We start from the raw sequence: 19,648 nt of genomic DNA, 5'->3' as shown, positions 1-19,648 counted from the left end.
TCAGTGGGCCAAGCCAGTGGCTAGCAAACCCAACTAACTGTTGTGACCCCTGGCTCCTCCCACATAGGTGCTTTGTTAGCACTCTGCCAGTTGGATACAGGAGGAAAGGGGAGTCGGTAAGAAGCGTGTCCGTTCCAAGAGAAGTATGTGCTGTTGTGGGTACATATAAGCAGTTGGGATTTGTATAATTTTTTTTCCATTAGACAAATTTATTTTCCCATGCTGGGAAAATAATTTCCAGGTAGATGCACCATTAGCAGATCAACATCTGGCTAGAATTTCCCCAATAGAGGCTGCTGATGCTTCTCAGTCTACAGTGATTCTCTTCAGTAAGGGGACTTCCCTAATCTGTCTGCGTCTTCGGTGTGCTCTGTCCCCATGCGTCTATTAGGGTTAATACTGTAGGGCTAGGGAAGGGAGCACAGGTTCTGTCTCTCCCTGCCTTTGAGTCCTTGTACCTCCTGGTTCTTGCTCAAATGAGGTAAACTTTCAACTTCTTGCTTTGCCCAGCTTGCAAGGAGCAACTCCCCCACCCCCCACCCCCCACCCCCCCACCAACTGTGCCTTGATGACACTGTGTGCTCTCCTCTAACCCCTCAAACTGTGCCTTAATGACGCTGTGTGCCCTCCTCTGACCCCCCAAACTGTGCCTTGATGGCACTGTGTGCTCTCACTCTAACTTGCCGCTTTGCAAATAATTGGAATCAAAGGAAAAATGGTGATAACAGTAATAATGGTCTCACTGGAGGTCACCAAGAACTTGACATTTGTCATCTGATTTTATCTTCCTAGAAACTGTGTGCTCCCTACTCTTATCACCTACCTGACAGGTGAGAAATGATGCTCAGAGGAGGTACACACACTGCTTAAGGCCATTTGGCCAAGTGCCGAGCTAGAAGTCAACCCGTCTCAGCCACCTGATTCCAGGCCTGCCACACACAGTACACCTGTGCCCCGGCGCTTACCTCTCTCTGGCTGCCAACAGGTTCCATGATGCTCTGGGAGTGGATTTCAACCTAGCTGTATCTGAGGCTCTACGTGAAGGCCTGACTGAAGTCTTTATTAGTGGCAGTTATTGCTGGGTCTTGTGGGGCTATAAAAAGATACTCTTGGCCAAATGAAAGCACCTGTCTATCTGCAGGAAGTGATGCTGTGACTGCTGGCACTTGGCATGCCCACTGCCAACTAAATGCACCTCACTATCTTTACTGACAAACATCAGTGCTAGAGTCCATTGCTTCTGTAAATCCCGTTACATTAATATCTGCTCAGAATTACACATCTCCCAGAAAGGAACTCAATTCTACCTGGAGCCATGGAACCAAGAGCTTGTCTTTGTGGGCACTCCTGCAAAGAGTCCACCTGCTTCAAAGAAAGCTTCTGAGCAGAAACCAAGCCCAAACAGGACCCAACTCTGAGGTGGTTAGGTGCAGTGATCACAGGTGGCCTTGCTTTGTCAAGCACTGTGTAGAGAACTGTTTGGTGCCAGGCCTTTGATCTCCCCAGACTTCTCTAAGTCCAGATTAGGCCCCCGAGGCTGCGTCCAGCACCTCCCCTCAGCGCCGCATCCTAGACCTCTGTCCACGCTCTTGAGGCTTTTCTCTCAGCACACAGTGAGCTTGTGACTTTGAGTGGCCTATTCCCAGTCCATCGGAAGGATCTCCCAGCAGCAGTAATTTGGTCATTTTCTTAAGACCATTAGAGTCGCAAAGACTCACATAGGCAATCTATTAATATTTGAGCTGTGAAAATGAAAACTTTCAGGGGGAATTTATTTTCCCAGTATGGATGAAGTAGCCTGCAGCATGATGAAAACACATGAAACTAATTTGTCTGGTTGAAAAAAAAAATGTATACAAATCATAAAATTAGAGAGGCAGCTTATAATGAAAGACATTGACTAGAAAATGTCAATGTTATTTCTCTGGTCTATTTGGTATCACGTCTTAATGTAAACAGTGTATCCAAAGAAACTGTGAAATTGATTAATAAATCCACTCTCCTCCAGTGCCGGGCAACGTGAGATGGAGTCGGCCAGGGCTTTCTGTCCATGGCAGAATTCTCATGCTCACAGGGCTGTGAGAGGGCTACCACCATGGGAACAACAGGTGCATGCAATTTATGCTCTGAGTCGTTTAATATCTTTAATCAGTCGCTCTAAGTCAAACCATATGATGTGCAGACCTAGACATTTTCCCTTTCAGCGTCAAGCACCCCCCTTCTCCTTGTTGCTCAGTCTTAGCAGTGGCCAGCTGCGAAACTGGGCTTCTTTTGTTCCTTCGGAGGAGATAAAATGTGTACAGCAGTTACAGTTGATTGCATGGTGGTTAGTCTCCCGTTTCTCCCTCCTGTCAAGGTGATGGCAGGTCTCTGAAGAATAAATCAGGATAGCTGACTCTTGTGTTCTGCTCCGTTCAGCTATAAATAGGTTAGTGGTTGCATCAAATACTGCAGGGTGACCACTCGTTAGGTTTGACGGTGTTTTTACTAAAGAAGAGATTGCTTAATCCTTTCCCCTCAGCACTCAGTCCAAGCACTGCTGTCAGGGACTTTAGAGAGGTTTGCATTTAGAGTTCATTGTACTTTATTGTTGCCTTTTCATTACAGCTAGAGCAGTGGGGTAGTTACCGTGAGGAGAGATGCATTCTAAGAACATTCCACACAAGTTTCTCTTTGTTTTTCTAATTTCCTTTGGCATAAAATTCAAATAGTAGATTAAATTCCCTAAGACGCCCCACATGGGTCATTTTACGTGCTCCGTTCATTGGGAATGGCTATGGGGAGAGCTGGTGTGTCCTTGTCCTTCCTTGGCCTGTGTTTGTCTTCTCAGCTCTTGGTGGTGCCCGTGTAATTTGTTAATGGGCCTCTTGGTAATTAGGGTGGTGTAGTCATTTCATAACACCTGCTTGTTAGGTGATTACCTGTGGGAATTACTTGAGGAGGAGCAGCCTGCCAGTGCTCTCCCCATCGGTGGTCCACGCTGGTAAGGGTTGGGAGAACCATTCAGGTTTCGGGCACAGTCTGCTTTTCCTTGTGGGCTTCTCATTGGCGAATGCAGTTCTTTCCCACTAGGAGGCCATGGCAGAGTTGGCCTTTGAGCACTGTATGAATGTGGCAAATGATGGGTCTTACTTATGTAATGCTGAGCCAGTTACAAGCTATACTGGAAAGAAATGTCCCTGTTGTATGAAGTGATTTCACTCTTTCTTCTTCCTATCACTTTCCCAGGTCTCGCTTTGGTTTGAAAACACTAGAAAATGACCAGTAAAAGCAGGTGACAGATTGATTTATGAGACGCTGGCTGGGCTTTCCCCCTGAAATGTGAACAATGAAATGCGAACTTGGTCTTTAAATATATTTACACAGGTTGTCACTGATGAATGCAGAAGGGTGAAGGAAGCAGGAATGTTTTTATCCAGCCACCAACAGTGGAAACCTTCCCGGAGGCTGTAGTTCTCAACATGCTCAGAAAACAGCAGGCCCACTCCCACAGCTGATAGAGCAAGAGCTTACCCCTAGCCAGTGTTGTCGTCTCACTAACAGACATGCACTGCAACCCTGTAACGGAAGAGGGTGGACTTTGGGTCTCCAGTAATGTTTAGAGCATTAAATTCTTGCTTTGCCAAGGTAACCTTTCCACAAGGGGTTCATTTGCAACTGAGAGGAAAGAATCTTGACAGTCAAAAAAAATTTTTTTTCTTTTTACTGCAAATCACACTGTACAGCTTAGAACATACAGAGGTGAAAGATGGAATGCAGCTCTTCATGAGGCCGATACACGTGATATCACAAAGGAAGACAGAGTTCAAGGAGCCCGACGCCTGCTCGGCATCCGCGCCTGTGTGCTTCGCGGTTATTGTGCGCCCCGTGGTTATTGTGCGCCCCGAGAAGCCCACAACTAGTGCTCTGGGTACTAGAAAGCATCCAGTTCGCTTTCAGGTTTTAAAATACATGTCAGGACTTAAGTGGGGTAGACAGCAGCACTAATCATGTTAAGCACAGTGTCTGACTCTCAGGGACTGCATAATTAATGCATTGTTTTAGAGGACCTAATATATTAGTGGGGGAGAGCGCTTCATGCCTTGCTTGTGTGGTGGGTGAGGAGCGGGGCGGTTCCGGTGCCGCCTGTACGACCACAGCTAACTCTTCTCACTGAATCTATTTACACCTCTAATACAAGCCAAAGCCACCTGACAGCCTCCGTTCAAGTGTTTGCCACAGAGAACTCTCTCTGGGATAGTAAATGCTAATTCGGGGTCAATTAGAAAAATGCTTCTAACAACACATCGAGATTAATAAGGGGCACTGGGTTGACTCATCGCTGGGACCTCCCCCAGCTCCGTATAAGGACACGCCTTTCACTACTTTCTATTTATTATTTTAAATATGTTTAGCTTGAAGGCACTTTACCATTTCATCTTTATTTTAAAATGAACCCAAATGTTTACTTCTCCATCAATATCCATTTAAACTTAAGCCATTTGGGTCTCACTGATTTAAATTCCTTCAGTCAAGCCATTGAATAAAAGGTTCAGTATAAACTCTTGAATTACTGCATTCAAACACTTTTAAAAGTTTCTGATTTCTGTAATCCTCTTTTCAGTCTCAAAGATGTATTTTAAAAATAAATTCAGTATTAATAAACATCCTGTTTCCACAGCTAATTAACAACCAAAAACTAACCCCTTCTCCCCCCCCCTTTTCTCTTTTTTGCAAATTTCATACTTTTTGTGGTGGTTTCAGGTTTTTGTTCAGTGGCCTGTGTTTCTGCGTGTGTGTGTTCTGCGCTGTTTAATTGGATAGTGTGTGTCTCATGGTGCCGGTGCTCACAGTTCTGCTTTTCTTATTCTTTTCATGAAAACCCCCTTTTGTTGAGCTCCTTGGTGTGAGGGTGGGGACCTGGGGAGGTGTCTGCTGACCGGGCATGCACAAGTGTTCCATGACAGTGAGGAGTTGATCTCGTTCCTGTCAGAAGTTGGGGTTTTACTGGGTTCTCGTAATGAAGCACTAGTGTCCATGATGATTTCTAGTGTAATCTTCTTTTAGTGTTTGAAGATTATGGGGAAATACTTTCAGTATTAATAAGTGTGAACATTGCTGAAATATATGGTAAGCTGAATTGATTTGGTCTCACATGTGTTTCTAACTTTAGGAAAAGGCTGTGAATAACTGTAATTTTTGTTTCTTTGTAAAATAAAATCATGAATTCTGGACAAAGGACTAAATAACCTATGCGTTATGTTTAATCTTTGAACTTAAATTTTGAAAGAAAATGATTTCATTTAAAAAGACGGGCAATTTTGGCTCTTTTAAAGAGTTTATTGTGGAGTAGGCTATGAAGGCACTTGTAAACTTAAGCTGTTTTCTTTACTGAGCCAACCTCTGTACTGTGGGTGGGCATTTTCTTAATTAAATGATTTGACTGGATTCTTCCTGAAGAATCTTCTTCCTGTGTCTCTTCTGGTGCTGTCCCTGAGTGCCGTTCCAGTGGGGTTGGCCACACTGGGCCGTAAGCATGCAGTGTGTTCTTACCTCCATCTTTGCATGGGTTTATGTGCTGGGGGCAAGCGGACTATATTTGATGTAAAATAAGAATTTTTAAGATCAATGCGAAAAAATCTAAATGTGGAAATACTTTCCACTTACATTTGTGAATCAGAGCTATGAATAATATTGAACACTGCTGATTTTCATCAAAAAAGTATTACATGTGTTAATATAAATGTGTTACCATGACAGTTTGTCTACTTGCTTTTTGTTTCCAATTACAATATTAATTTTGTTACTGTCTTTCTACCTTTAAAGTAAAAGGTACTGTTCCTGCACACTTAGATGTCTGCATAATAACTGTGCGCTACTGAAGAGTTATTACTTTGCCCTCAAGTACCAAAACAGTAACGTGGCCACATCAAAGTGTGTGTGTCTAACTACCTTCATAAGTGTGTGTTTAATTGTTTCCGAGAGTTGTATTTTTAGTAGTAATTTGAATCTTTCTAGAGAGAGGGGGTGGCTTTTAAGTTACAGCATAGAACTTCGAAGGCACATGCACGCACGCGCACAAGTCAAGACCTGAGATTTGTTGTAGTGCTGTTTATGAATCTGATTTTTCTTTTTACTGCATTGACACTTTGTTTAATTTTACTTTTTGTTACCTCTAATAGTTTAACCCACAGGTTTCACTGAACTGAATTCTTAATTAAAGAAATAGACTTAAAATGTGAATGGATTATAGAACTATGTTATTTGATTTACATTTTAATGATGCAGTTTGGAATATTTTCATTTTCAGCTGTGATATGTTTTTATTTTTCTTACGTTTATGAAATTAAAACTTTTTTTTTGAATGTTGGAAACGAGGTTAAGTCACAAAAGGGTCTCCCTGCAATAATTAGTTTTAAATACTACTAGATAGCTGTCTTATTTTATTACACTCTGACTGTCTGCGCTCTTCCTAGTCCCTCACATTTCTGGAGAGGAGCTGTCTATGCCTGCATGTTCAGTTCATTTGATCATAACATCTATTAGAATTTAATGGTTTAGAGTGTGGGTTAGCCAGCATTTCTGTAGTAAGTGTGTGTACAAAGAACAAGGATGTTACTGTGTGATTTGCATGTATGAATCCTTGTAAAAATGCTTTCACCCTAAATATTCAGATAATTAGATAAAAAGAATACTGGGGGAAAGCAGCAAGGTGCATTGAGAGGGACAAGTTAAATATATCATCAATGAACTCATGACCATACAGGCTGGACCCAAACAGAAGTGCTCAGCTCCTAAGAGGACACGTCTCAAGTTATAGTTCTAAACCTGTATTTCTCTTTATTTTTTTAAACACTCATTTTGTATTATTTATTTAAAAAAAAAAAGTATTCCTTTTTGGTTTTCAGATATTACTGTGGTATTTAAATCTCACAGTGAAGTTTCCTCTCTCTGCCTAAATAACACTTCATATTTCAAGGTGTGTGTCCGAGCTGCCTCCGTATATACTGAGCACCGTAAACAGTCCTCACGCCCCTGCTGGTTCCAGTGTTTGCTTTCCAGTGCGCTGTTCTACTTGGGCCCCCGGACGAACAGCTCCTCCAACTCTCGTGTGCACACTTGCTTCCAAACCCCTAGAGAAAACTGGCCACCATCATTTTCAGCATCTTCTGTAAGCTCTCTAAGCTGCGTGCTCCTTACCGGAAGGTAGGAAGGTGCAGGCCTCCGTACTGAAAAGCAGGCCTGTGGAAAAGCCAGCCTAAGCAGAGTCTGCAGCAAGCGTGCGTGCTTGGCAGTGTGCTCGGTATTTAGTGAAGAATCAGAAACCAAGTTCGTTTCTCCTCCTTCAGCCTGGGCACTGGCCTGTGGAGATAGCACTGTAGCCACGTATACCCAGTAGTTAGGAGCACTGGCTGCTCTTCCAGAGGACCCGGGTTCAACTCCCAGCACCCACATGGCGGCTCACACCTGTCTGTAACTCTGGTTCCAGGGGACCCGACACCCTCACACCAGTGCACATGAACTAAATCTAGCTCCAGTGAAGGAGCTGCTTATGCTCTTCCAGCCTGGGTGTCTGGTGAGCTCTCTTTGTCCTCTCCTCTCCTCCCCCTGGCAGTAGAAGGAAGGTGCTGAGGCCAGCAGTGCCAGGCTGGGTTTCAGCGGGACACCAGGACTAAAGCTGGCCTCTTGACATAAAGGAGGAGTGTGTCCCCGCGTTACACGGGAGCCATGAACATCTCCGGGGTGAGTGAGTTCTGCCTCCTCCGAGGAAGTTCCTCTCCACTGCACAGCCATGCTGTCTTCCACATCGCCATCTTTGCTTCTCTCCCTCTTTTGTGGTCTGGTTCTCCTCCTCTGTTGCTCCCCTCCCCCACCATCTTCCCCCTCTTGCTCTGCTCCTCTTCTCCCCAGTGTCAGCCCCGGAAAAACCTTTCAGGAAGTTCCAGGGTGACTCTGACTCTACAAGCACTGCTCCAAGCCCTTGAGCTCTCAGAGCGGTGGCGGTGGCGCTGCTGCTGCTGAGCCTCCACCCTGGTGTCCCCAGAAGCTCCTAGAAGTTCCTCTCAGATGGAAGATGCACCATGGGGTATGATTTGCATGTATTCAACTCACTCACTCGGGTGGCCAACTAATCTAGAGAAAGTTGAAAGCCTTGTCTCAATGGCTACTGTGATGTAGAACACCGGCAGTGGCAGTGGCAGTTGCAGCGGCAGCCAGAAGACAGGGAAGGTTGTTGAAAGCACATTCTGGTGCATCCGCTGAAGAGCGTTCTCAGTGGTGGTCACAGACGGCTTTTTTACACATATTATGTTCACATAAATTAAAGGAACATGAAAGAAAGCAGTACATATGAAGATGTTGATCAAACTAATTTTTGTGTGAATTTCAGGCTTCTATCTTTTGTTGTGTTCCCTAATTTTGTTAGCAGAAAATAGCATATAACATTAAAAAACCAACAAAGACAGTTGTCTGTATTAAATTCCATAAATGGTTCCACTTAAGTATGGTAAGAGAGGCTCTGAGGAGCCTGCCCAGCTTGAAATGACCATGAAAACAGAGTTTCTAAGTTTCTCAGTGATCCACTTCTGGAGTTTCCTCTGTCTAAAAATTTTGAGTTATGTCCTTCACAATCAAGTTTCCTACCTTGTCCCAGCTTAACCTGACAGATGAAATGAAAGCTAAGGAGTTGCTCCGAGCACAGGTTTTCCTTAGCAGTGTCTCTGGTAAATAATACTTACACTTTTACATCTCCATTTTCTACTCATTTTGTAAATTTGAGAGAGGACTCAATGAAGTATTTAATTTTATTAATCCTGTTGTTAAGAACAAGATGGTATATATAGTGCTACTGAATCCAGCTGTAAGGAAGTACAAAACCACATTGTAATGCCCAGAGTTTTGTTTGGGAACTGATGTGTAAAAGATACCACTGGCAGAGAAGGCCATTTGGGGTATTTAAAGTGTATCATCTACGAGGAACACGGAGAACTTGAATATACTGCAGTGTTCCAGTCAGGGACACAAGCCTGTGTGCAGGTTGGAGTTGGAGTCCTGCAGATGAAAAGTGGGTATGTAGAAAGTAGCTGATGCCCCAGTCCCCTTCTGTCTCCTCCAGGCCACTGAGACCTCCAGTGTCCCCTACCCAGGCCATAAACCTTGGCCAAGTATTTGAGCTTTGTTCTGTGTTCTTTTATGTTTTTTGTGCTGCTGGTGGTGGTTTGAGAACAGTTCTCACTTTGTAGCCCTGACTGTCCTGGAATTCACTATAGCCAGGCTGAGCTCAAAGCCAAATGCACCGAGAGCTAGTTACCTGCCTCTGCCTCCTGAGTGCTAGGATTAAGAGTGTGCATCACCACACCCAGCTTGCTTTGCTTTTATTTGAGGATTCAATATTTTGGATTGTTCCTACTATCTGTTGCTTTTACATTACAATTTGAAAGACCACATTTAAGTGTTTAGTTTATTGTTTTTACATCAAAAACGTGTGAATTTCAGTACTAAGGCTTCTATTTATTTTTTCCTGTGTTTCCTGGTTTTGCTATCAAAAAATAGTATATAACTTTAAAAAGCAAAGTAAACTGTTTTTTATTATATAGCATAAAGTGAATCCATTTACCTATTGTAAAAGAGGCATTTAATGCCCCACTCAGAAAGTTCTGTGTACTCAAGTCTTAATGCAGAAGAAAATGTAAAAGCAGCATGAGATGAAATACCCAGATACAAACAGTAGCTTAAGCTTATCCATCTCACTAGTGAAGATCATTTCAGATTCATGTGTGTGTTTTCATTATGGAAGCTGTGAAATGACAGTTCAACTAACTCCTTAATAATTCTGCGAAAAGACTGATGATGCTTTATAAAAATAGATTGCAGCGGCCAGGGGAAGTGAGTGGGTGAGTAAAGGAGCTTCCTGCACAAGTCTGATAGTCTGGGTTCGGATCTCTGGCATGCTTGTAAAAAACAAGATCCTGCGTGGCTCCACGTGCGTGTGACCTCAGCATTAAGGGGTGGAAACAGGCGGAACCCAGGAGGTAGCTGGATGAGCCAGCCTAACCAAAATGGAGGAGCTTCGAGTATAGTGGCTAGACCAAGGGAATCCGAGATTGCAGAGATCAGGGTACCCAATATCCTCTTTGACACCCCCCCCCCATGACCGAATGCACTCCCCTATACACACTGCACAGTGGCAGGGCCAGTGCTCACTGAGCGCTTAGCATGTGCTGATTGCCAACATACCTTTGTCTCTGTAACCGTCTTAAGGGACAGGAATTCTCTTTCTAGAGCCAACAAAACAAATTAGGCAAAGCCCAGAAGCCCCAGGGTTCGATTGGGCCTTCAATTCTCAGGCTGAATTCTTAAGGGTCGAGGAGCCACAGCCTCCTGATTTCTCTCTAGGGAAATGAGGGAAGATGGTGAAACCTCCCCCATGTCTGCCAGAACCCCTCAGCAAGAATTATAGGAATAGGGAAGGGCAGGTTCCAGCCACCCCCTCGCTTCCACTGAGATTGGTGAGACCTTGTGAGATTTGCTCTGCCCTTGGCTTTGCATGATGGGAGTGTTTTATGTAATGGGTGGGCCTGGGCAATCACAGGGCACCATGAAGAATGGGCCAGAAACAGGCAAAAACTTTATACCCTGTGTCCTGGTGGCACTAATTGAAAAAGCAGATTTCAGAAATGTTATAAAGCAGGTATTTCTCCTTAAAAAAAACCATACTGTAGCTTGTCTGGTTGCCATGTGGTGATACACATATCGAGGGGTGTTGTGGAACTACATTCGCTGTGAGAAACACCATACCGTGTCGTTCTTGGAGGAGCTATGTAGAGACTGACTGACATCTCCTCATCCTAGGGTACTTTCCTACGGAAAGCAAGACACTGAGGTTAAGTCACAAGGTGGGGGCAAACACTAACGGTTTCTTGGATCATTTTACCTAATGAGAAGTTTCCCTAAATAGTGGACCTTTTCATCCTTTATGCCTATGTTAAAAATACTTACATTTGCTTTTGTTTGGGTTTTAATGCCCATCATATTCCTATAGATCGTGATAGAATTTAATCACAAACCAAATACCACATCACTCTTCAGCCAAACATCATGAAATCATTGTCGATGAGGTGAGGAGATAAAGTAATTGGATTAGAAATGGGTGGTTTAAGTTTACACCGTTTTATTATATCAGGGATTTTTGATATTTGAGCTCTAGCTTTCCACAGCTGTGCAGTCACTTGGGCCTGGGATTCGCATAGAAGCCAGGTGCCGTGACGTTGTCGCTTGACATTCTGGAGAAAGATAAGATGTGGAGATGGTCAAATATATTACTTTAGTAAGCCTTGTCTGGAATGAAACAACGCACCTTTCAGCTGCTGCAGCCTGGAGGTATGATCTGTTCAGTCTAACTAAGCCCTCTTGTCTGTCTCTGCTCTCTTCTCTGGGCTTCGAGGATGGAGACCTGTACTAGTGGCGGCACAGGAATTTCTGCTCTTAAACTTTCTGTCTGTAATCTTTTCCTAGTCATAAAAGCGTGCATTTCAGTCTTACAAATAGATGACTCTCACTCGAACGTCCTTACGAAATACTAATTTTCTGTAGTATACAGTCATTAGTTGAACTTCTAAGCAGTAGGTTCCTAGAAGGGGAGAGAGGAATCTCTTCATAGCAAGAGGAATGCCTGTACCATAGAGGATTCCTGGCTTTCTTTAATTATCCTGTATCCATTTTGAAGCTGTATCATAGCTTGGTGTATTCGATTTAAAAATAAAATACGAAAGAAAAAGTATGCATTGTTACTGTCAGAAATTTAATTGTCAAATAATGTGGAAGGGATTGTGTCAGAAAGTTAAGTATTGTTTTGAGTTTAGTTCATTTAGATTTATGCAATTCTGAAAGAAAGAATACAACTCAGTCAATTTGGGCTTGTTGAACTGTTTAGCTTTGTAACATGATGAGTTGCACCATGTGGGGCATGTGTATTTGAGACGATGTGTGGCGTGGGGCATTTGTGAAGTTCCCCAAGACAGATGGTGGCAACCCTTGGCTTAGTTGATTTAGTAGAATTCTTTGGAATACCCCTTAGAGTTATTAAAAAATAGATCACGTGTATTTAAACAAGCCACTTCTTACTTTATCAGAAGTGATGTGGTAATGTGTGGAAATCTGTGTTCTCATCCAGTTAGATTGAGATACAAGCAGTTTCTGTATGTCCTGTGAAAACAAAATGTGGAGACCATGAGCAACCTATTTTCAAGTTATTGAGAGTGCCCTACAAGTGCACACTTCAATTGAAACAAGGGAATTGTTAGCTAACTGTTCCCACCATCCATTTTCTAAGGAAGCTTTGAGGCCTTCTGGCTCTCTGGTACTCTGTCCCAGCTGTAACCAAATTACACACATTTAGACTGTCAGTGCTTATTAGAAGTTCAGCCATAGACTATTTCTGAAAAAAAAAATATATATATTGTTATTTTAAAATTGAATTAAAACGATAATCCTTGAAGAATTTCTTACTTTCAAGAGTAATCCCTGAGTGTGGGTCTTGTATCTATTTTTGTATGCCTGATTTTGTTGAATTAACAAATTATAAATTATAATTGCATTCAATATGTGATGTAAGGTACTTGTTATACTCAAGATACACAGTTGATGATCAAGCCTTTCAAATGTCTCCCATCACTGATACCAGATAGGTTAAAACTGTGAAATTGTATCTGTCTAATTAAAAAAAAAACAATGCTAAGTCGGGGTCCTTTACATCCTGCCTTCACTATGAATAGTCAAAAAAATCACTATGAAGTGTAGATTGAGAGACTTTTATTATAATTGAAATGAAGGAAATATCTTTTGTTTCCAACTTGTCTTTGATTCAGATTTCTCATTTGCTTCAAAATAATCTCAGTGAGGCTTTGTGGGACTGATGTTCTAGGACACACGGAGTTCAGTGTTACACACAGAGTCCTTCAGTTTTACATAGCACGTTTCCGTCAGGCGAAGCCAAGTCTGTGAAGCCGAGTTGCTGTTTACAGAATGGCCCTGTGGTCACGGGGCCCTTTCAGTCAGTGTTGTGGATTCTGTATGCTTTTTGCTTTGTTACTAGGGAATTTCTTTTTAGTTCATAAATAATATTTTTAGTTTCTTCACTAAACTGTTTGATGATAGAGATTCCATAATGTCTTTGAGTTCAGCAAGTGTGACTAACTGAAGAAAAACAGACTGATGCTTCAGAATTGTTAAAAATCCATATCAATCTTAAAGAATACAGTGATTCAAGCTTTATCTAGTTGCTTCATACATGTGGTCCTTAGGAATATTCATCAGGATGTGCTTACATGCATACGAAAGCATTCTTAAAGAATGAAGAGACAAAGATACAAGGTTTCTTCTGTACTGAAAAAATTATCAAGAAATTTGGTAAGCAACTTACGCTCGAAAGTATTTGTTTCTGAAAAAAAATTAACTGGATTCTGGGGTATTTTAATGGCTGTTCATACTGGAAGATGAAGTGCATCCACCCTTGTCAGGGATTGTTTCAGAGCCCTGAACAAGCCTGTAAGATGCCTGACTGTGTGTTTGTGCCACTGATGTTTTTACCTCCAGAAAGGCCCCGCATGCACGTGGGAGAGACTGAGCCTGGTCTCCACAACTGCATGCACTGTAGAACACCACTGAAGAGAGCAGCTACAGGACAGCAGTGTTGTTGAAACTCGTGGGATGAGCCTGCTTCTGGAGTTTGGGCTAGATATGGACATACTATATTGCCTCAGTATTTTCAATTAAAATACTTATTTGAGAGCATCATAGAGTCATGTGCAGCTGTAAGAAAACGGGCGCTCCCCTGTGCTGTTTGTCCACGGTTCCCCAGTGATGATGTCACCAGAACCTTTGGATAATACCTCCAGCAGTGTGAAGACTTGCTGCATCCTGAAAATGGTCTTTAGTCTGTCCAAATGGCACTGGTTTTTGTATTTGTTTGTTGTTTTTATTTCCTTCTGATTATGGGATAGCAGTACATAACTTCATGAAAAATCATCTTTAAAATTAATAAATATACAGTTGGATTACCATCGCCATTAGGCATAAATACAAAACAAACCCATACTACAAAGCTGTTTGTTTCTGAATAGGTAAATAGTATAATTACACAGTGGAGTGCTTTTTACTTTGTTTGTTCTTTTGACAGACTCTATTAGAATCTCTTTCTGTATCAGTTGTGTGTAGATGTTATAAAATTGATATCTGTCGGTACTTTAGCTAGCTAATTTTATATTAATGGACTTGTTGTGTTAGCAAACTGATCACTTATTTTAGGCTGGATTAAAAGCGCTCCTGTTTTGCTATACAGAAGGAATCCCTTGCAGTGCAGCTGTCTGAAAGTGCAGACCCCCTCCTCTGCCCTGAGTTGCTCTGTTTTAGAAGTCTGGGAATGCACCCTGGGACCCACCTGGGTCACTGAGTGCTGCAGAAGAACCTGCTGCTGTGTCTCCTTGAAGAGCTAGACTGTGAGGAGTAGCTCACTAGATCTGAGGCTTGCTGCCCTTGTGTTGTGAAGAAACAGAATACTGATGCGATTGTATGTATAAAGAACATCATCTTGTTCCCAGATTTTCATTCAGATATGAAACACTGTCTTTCATAGTCTTCATCTTTAAATCATGGGAAGTTTTAGATTTGAACCTAACACCTGTGTGGTTTATCTGACATCGTTTTCAAACCCATGGCCAGGAATTCAGGAGAGTCAAAGGCATCTGAGCAGCAGAGAGTGGACCAGACGTTCAGAGCTACCAAAAGCAATCCTGTCCATCGTGCATGTAATCAAACAGAATTCTGATTGTTGGAGCTGATTGATTGGTTTCACCTAGCTTTTATTTTTTTCTCTTTTAAGTAACAGAGACAATTTAAAATAGTAAGATAGCTAATAGATAGATGGAGGTAGAGAAGAAGGAAGCATTGGCCTAGAACTAAACAAAGAAATGCCATTAGGAAAATACAACGCTAAAAGGCGTTTGTTTCCTGTAACTATACCAGTATGATTCAATAAGAGCAAAATCCTATGTAGTGGACGGGGTCTCAGGGCTATTCGCAGGTGTGGTGTAGCGTTAGTGCGGTGTGGGGAGCTGGGTGTGCAGCACAAAGCACTTGTGTTACCAGTTCAGAAATAAGTCTTCAATGAAGTCACTTGATAAACTATGGGCGCACGCTGCCAGAAGACACCAGATTCATCTTGTGTTTGATTTTGGTTGTTGCCTGTTTAGAGCCTTCTACCGTTGCCAGAATTCTCTTGTGCAATCCGACATGGGGTCACGATGCACGGTGTTCCTGATGCTCAGAGCGAGCAGTGATGAGGAACAGAAACTGGGAACCGAAGTGCCTGGGAGGGGCAGGTGTGAGTGCTGTGGCCTCGGCTGGTCAGGTTGTCTGGGCCCCAGTGTTGTCTTCATCTTTAAAGTGAAGTAACGATCGTGCCAGATAGGGCTGGAGGGAGGGTTACCTGACATAATACTCCAAAGCTTCTCCTCATCCTTGGTGGTAGTGCGCCCTCAGGGAGTGGTGATAGCACAGGAAATGATTTCTGATGGAAAGTGTGAGCCACTCTAACTGTTTGGGGGGCACCCAGACGGGGATCAGGATCCATCCCTGGTGCATGGGCAGGCTTTTGGGAGTCCAGTGCCTGTGGTGTGATGCCTTGCACAGCCTTAGTGCAGTGGGGAGGGGCTTGGTCCTGCCTAGGCTCAGTGTGCCGGGCTCCGCTGACTCCCCATGGGAGACCTTGATTTGGGGGTTGTGGGGATGTGGGGTTGCTTTGGGAGGGCTGGGAGTGGGAGGCATGTAGAGTGAGTAGAAAATTTCTTAATAAAGAAAAATGGGGGGGGGGCGGGGGGAGACAAACTAATGCAAAGTTCTCCCATTAAAAATTTTTAAGTTACCTCTAAAATTCGAATTTTAGCTATTGTCTCTTAGGGCAAATTTTGATAAACACAAACTATTCTCTTTGTGCAAATCATATATACACAAATTTCAGTTACTGTGTATTAAATGATAAATTATGCCCCATTAATGACATTTATATGTTAAAGTCTTACTCCTATTACTTTATTTGTAATAATAAAAAATAAAAATGGGACTTTATTTGTAAAAAAAGAAAGTGCGAGCCAGCGCCTTGCTGCAGCTGGTCAGTGTACAGGCAGAGCAGGCTACCACTGGTGCCTCGGTTTACTCAGCTTTACTCCTGTTTGCTCCAGGACTCAGTGGGCTGAGTTCTCACCGCTTTGATGTCGTCGCTGTGGATGTGTATCCTGTTAGCCTATTAACCCTCATGAGGTCAGCTTGTACTTTGAATCCATTATTTGTTCAAAACAAACCTGCCACTTGACTCGCGGGAACTATTTCTTTAGTTGTATATCCATAGCTGAGAATATATGTGGAAAGTTGATTAAAATAAAAGATTTGGGCGGGCATGTTGGCACCCCTGATTATTAGTGAAATTTTCCTTTAAGACTTTCAAATGAGGGGTCGGGGATTTAACTCAGTGGTAAAGCGCTTGCCTAGCAAGCCCAAGGCCCTGGGTTCGGTCCTCAGCTGGGGGGCGGGGGACTTTCAAATGAAATACCCTCAGCCTAGGAGAGGATTGCTTGCTCCTCCAGAGAGCCTGAGTTCAGTTCCCAGCACCCCTGGGCTCACACCTTCCAGTCACTCCAGTTCCAGGGCATCTGACATCCTGTTCTGGCCGCCTCAGGCACTCACATATCCACAGATAAAAATAAAACATAATCTTTAAAAATTAAAGAAGTAATCTCACCACATTCTTGTTTAAACAAACATAATATTCCTTAGCAATTAAACACATAAAACTTACATCGTGGAACTGGTGGACAGTTGGTTCAATAAAGGGCTTGTGTTTGCTATGCAGAGCCCACGTGACAGAAAAGGGGAGTGCAGTGATGCGCACTCCAGGCATGAGGAGGTGGAGGCAGACACACTTTTGAGACTGCCGAGCACACAGCTCAGCCTGCTTGGCAGGTTCCAGACCCGTGAAAGACCTCATTTCAAACTGAAGTAGACGGCCCCTGATGGTTGTCTGACCTCTAACACCCTCATACACGGACACCCACAGGTGTACAGACAGGCCCGCACAATCTCGCCTTGTCCGAACACTTGGACATTTCACTCATAAACATCACAGTTTAAATGAAAAGGCAGGGAGCACATAGAAACTGCTTGCTTGCAGTGTTTGTCCGTCTGTTTTGCTGTGCTGCATAACTTGAACAAATTAAGAGTGAGAAATAATAATGATGGTAGGAGCCAAGGTTCCGAACAGCACAGACGTGAGAGCTGCGGCCAGGGTTAAGGGCACAGAGCTGTGGAAAGTGCTTCGGGAACAGCCCTGAAAAGTAGAGACACTTTCAGACGGGAGCGCCTTCTCCAAGTCAGCTTGAGTAGCCATCTGTGTAAAGACCCTCCTCACACTAACCTTCAAAGGGGTTTGTGAGGAAACTTTTACATGTCTAATGTGTTTTGGAAAATCTAGATTTAATGTGGCTTTAAAAATGTAATGTTGAACTTTTAAAAAACTTTCCACACCACACCATCTCCAAATCCTTTCTAAGAAGCACATGGCCACATCTGTCTGTGCTGTTTATTCTGTTTATGGCCTGTCTCCAGTTCATTATAATAAAGGAAAATTTGAAAACAAACAGAAACACCCCAGCCCTCCGCTCTGAACCCAGCACCGAGTAAATGCAGCCTTAGTTTGCCGTCTTCCCATTATTAAAGCCCCCAGTTGGTTTTAGTCTTCTGGTGTTCTAAGTCGTTTCCTCACATTTTGCCTGTTCCTCAAGGTTTTCTTCCCGTTTTCACCTGCTCGAAGAGGTGCGGCACTGGACGCTTTTTATCTGGCACGCGCCTCCTCCTGCCCTGTGCAGCGTCCTCTGGGTGGGTTTTTCCTCCTGTGTAGCTTCAGAAGTAGGATCTCTAGCAACACTCTAAGTCCATTATCCCTCTTCTCCATCTGTGTGCTTCCCATTCATTCCTGAGTGATACTCTTATTTCCATAATCTTGGTTCATTGTAAAGGACTTTGTATTTTTAATAGTAATCTATTTGGCCAGTTAGGAAGCAATACAAAATTTGGATTATTAACTACCATGTGCTGTACGTGTTTTGTCTCCAGTCAGTAATCTTCAGTGTGTTTCTTCATTTAATTCATTGTTACGTCTGAGTTCTTTGCTGTGTAGCTTTCAGTTATTGGACTTGTGATAATTTTCTTATTTCTTAACTTTAATGTTATTTCTAATAACATTAATAATAGCATATTTCGTTGTGCAATTGATATTTTTATATATGTATACATTGTGAAATGACCAAACTGGTCTCATTAACATATCTTTACCACAGATACTTACCCTTTCTTTGTGACGAGAGCACTTCAGTCCACTCTTAGCTTCTTGAAATAGTTAACATGTTACTAATAATTGCCACCATGCTGTGCAATATATCATGGAGTAGCACATTTCCTTTAAAAATAACTTTTGGCCGAGTGAATGTCACACCATGATGATAAATGGTAAAGGAAATGATGCCTCAAATATAGTTACTCATTAGAACCATCATTTTGAAAAATCACATTCGTTTACACTAGGGTCTCTCTAAAGACTGCTAGTCATATATTATTTAAATTTTTATCCATGAATATTGTCTGGGACTTTCTGACTAGCTATAACGTGTAGTGTTAATTTATCTGTCCAAAATCAGACTGCAACCCACAGATCCAAGGAGGCTGCCTAGCAGGGGAGACCCTAGGATGACTGTGGCTTATAATAAGTTTTGGTTTTACCCAATCACTGGGCAAACTTTAGTGCAACATTTCTCTATTAGGATAAGAATTTGTACTGGATCAAGCTAATGGAAGAATATGCTGGCTGTACTTTCAGGAGGGGAGGCTAAAATCTTTTTAGAATATGGATTAGCCTATAGAAAAAATGTCTACCATAAATCAAACAGTGATTACTTAAGTAAAACATAGCTCTCAGAACAGATGAAGATAGGTTTCTTCAGTATCCCAGAATCTAATCAGTATTTATATGTGTAATTCAGCTATCATTTGGCTTAAAAGGGCTTATTGGGAAATGTTAGCATTTATACTATTTTCTACAGAGAAAATATTTTACTGTTTAAAATTTAAAAAAAATAAAAATAAAAAATTTATCTGTTGTAGATCACACTTTTATATTAGATTGTTTAAAAGTAATTATTATTAAATGTCAGTTGACATGTGTATTTTACATCTAGAGACTGCCCCCCTTGTAGCAATAGAGACCATTTTAGTTCATTCTCCTTATGGAATCAAAGCCACTAAAATCTGAATTAGCATGGTAGTTATTACAGAATTTGGCATCATGGACTACTCTCTAATAAGACATTTATTTTCTAATGTCACCTTATATGCCATATTATAGCTAATTCATCTATTTATTTACATTTATTTCATTCTTTTATATTTTGTGATCATTGTCATGGTTTTTGGTAATATTCTATTCTGGCATGTTTAACTTAGAATTCCATTGTCTCACATCCAGGGAGACAGCTCAGTTGGTAAAGGTGCTTGTCACCAAGCCTGATGACCGGAATTTGCTCCAAGACCCACATGGTAGAGAGAGCTTATCCTATGACAGCCACAT

At 42.3% G+C, this 19,648-nt stretch overlaps 1 protein-coding gene across 1 annotated transcript in view; it reads left to right on the top strand.

The window, feature by feature from the left end:
- The window catches only part of Cox10 (cytochrome c oxidase assembly factor heme A:farnesyltransferase COX10), a 117,672-nt gene that overhangs the window by 53,812 nt on the left and 44,212 nt on the right, over positions 1–19,648 (top strand). The window lies entirely within an intron of this gene.

The sequence above is a fragment of the Peromyscus maniculatus genome, chromosome 8, assembly GCF_049852395.1.
Source record: "Peromyscus maniculatus bairdii isolate BWxNUB_F1_BW_parent chromosome 8, HU_Pman_BW_mat_3.1, whole genome shotgun sequence".
Lineage (NCBI taxonomy): Eukaryota > Metazoa > Chordata > Mammalia > Rodentia > Cricetidae > Peromyscus > Peromyscus maniculatus.
The sequence above is the reverse complement of the archived record's forward strand: the minus strand, read 5'-3'. Positions and strand labels throughout refer to the sequence as shown.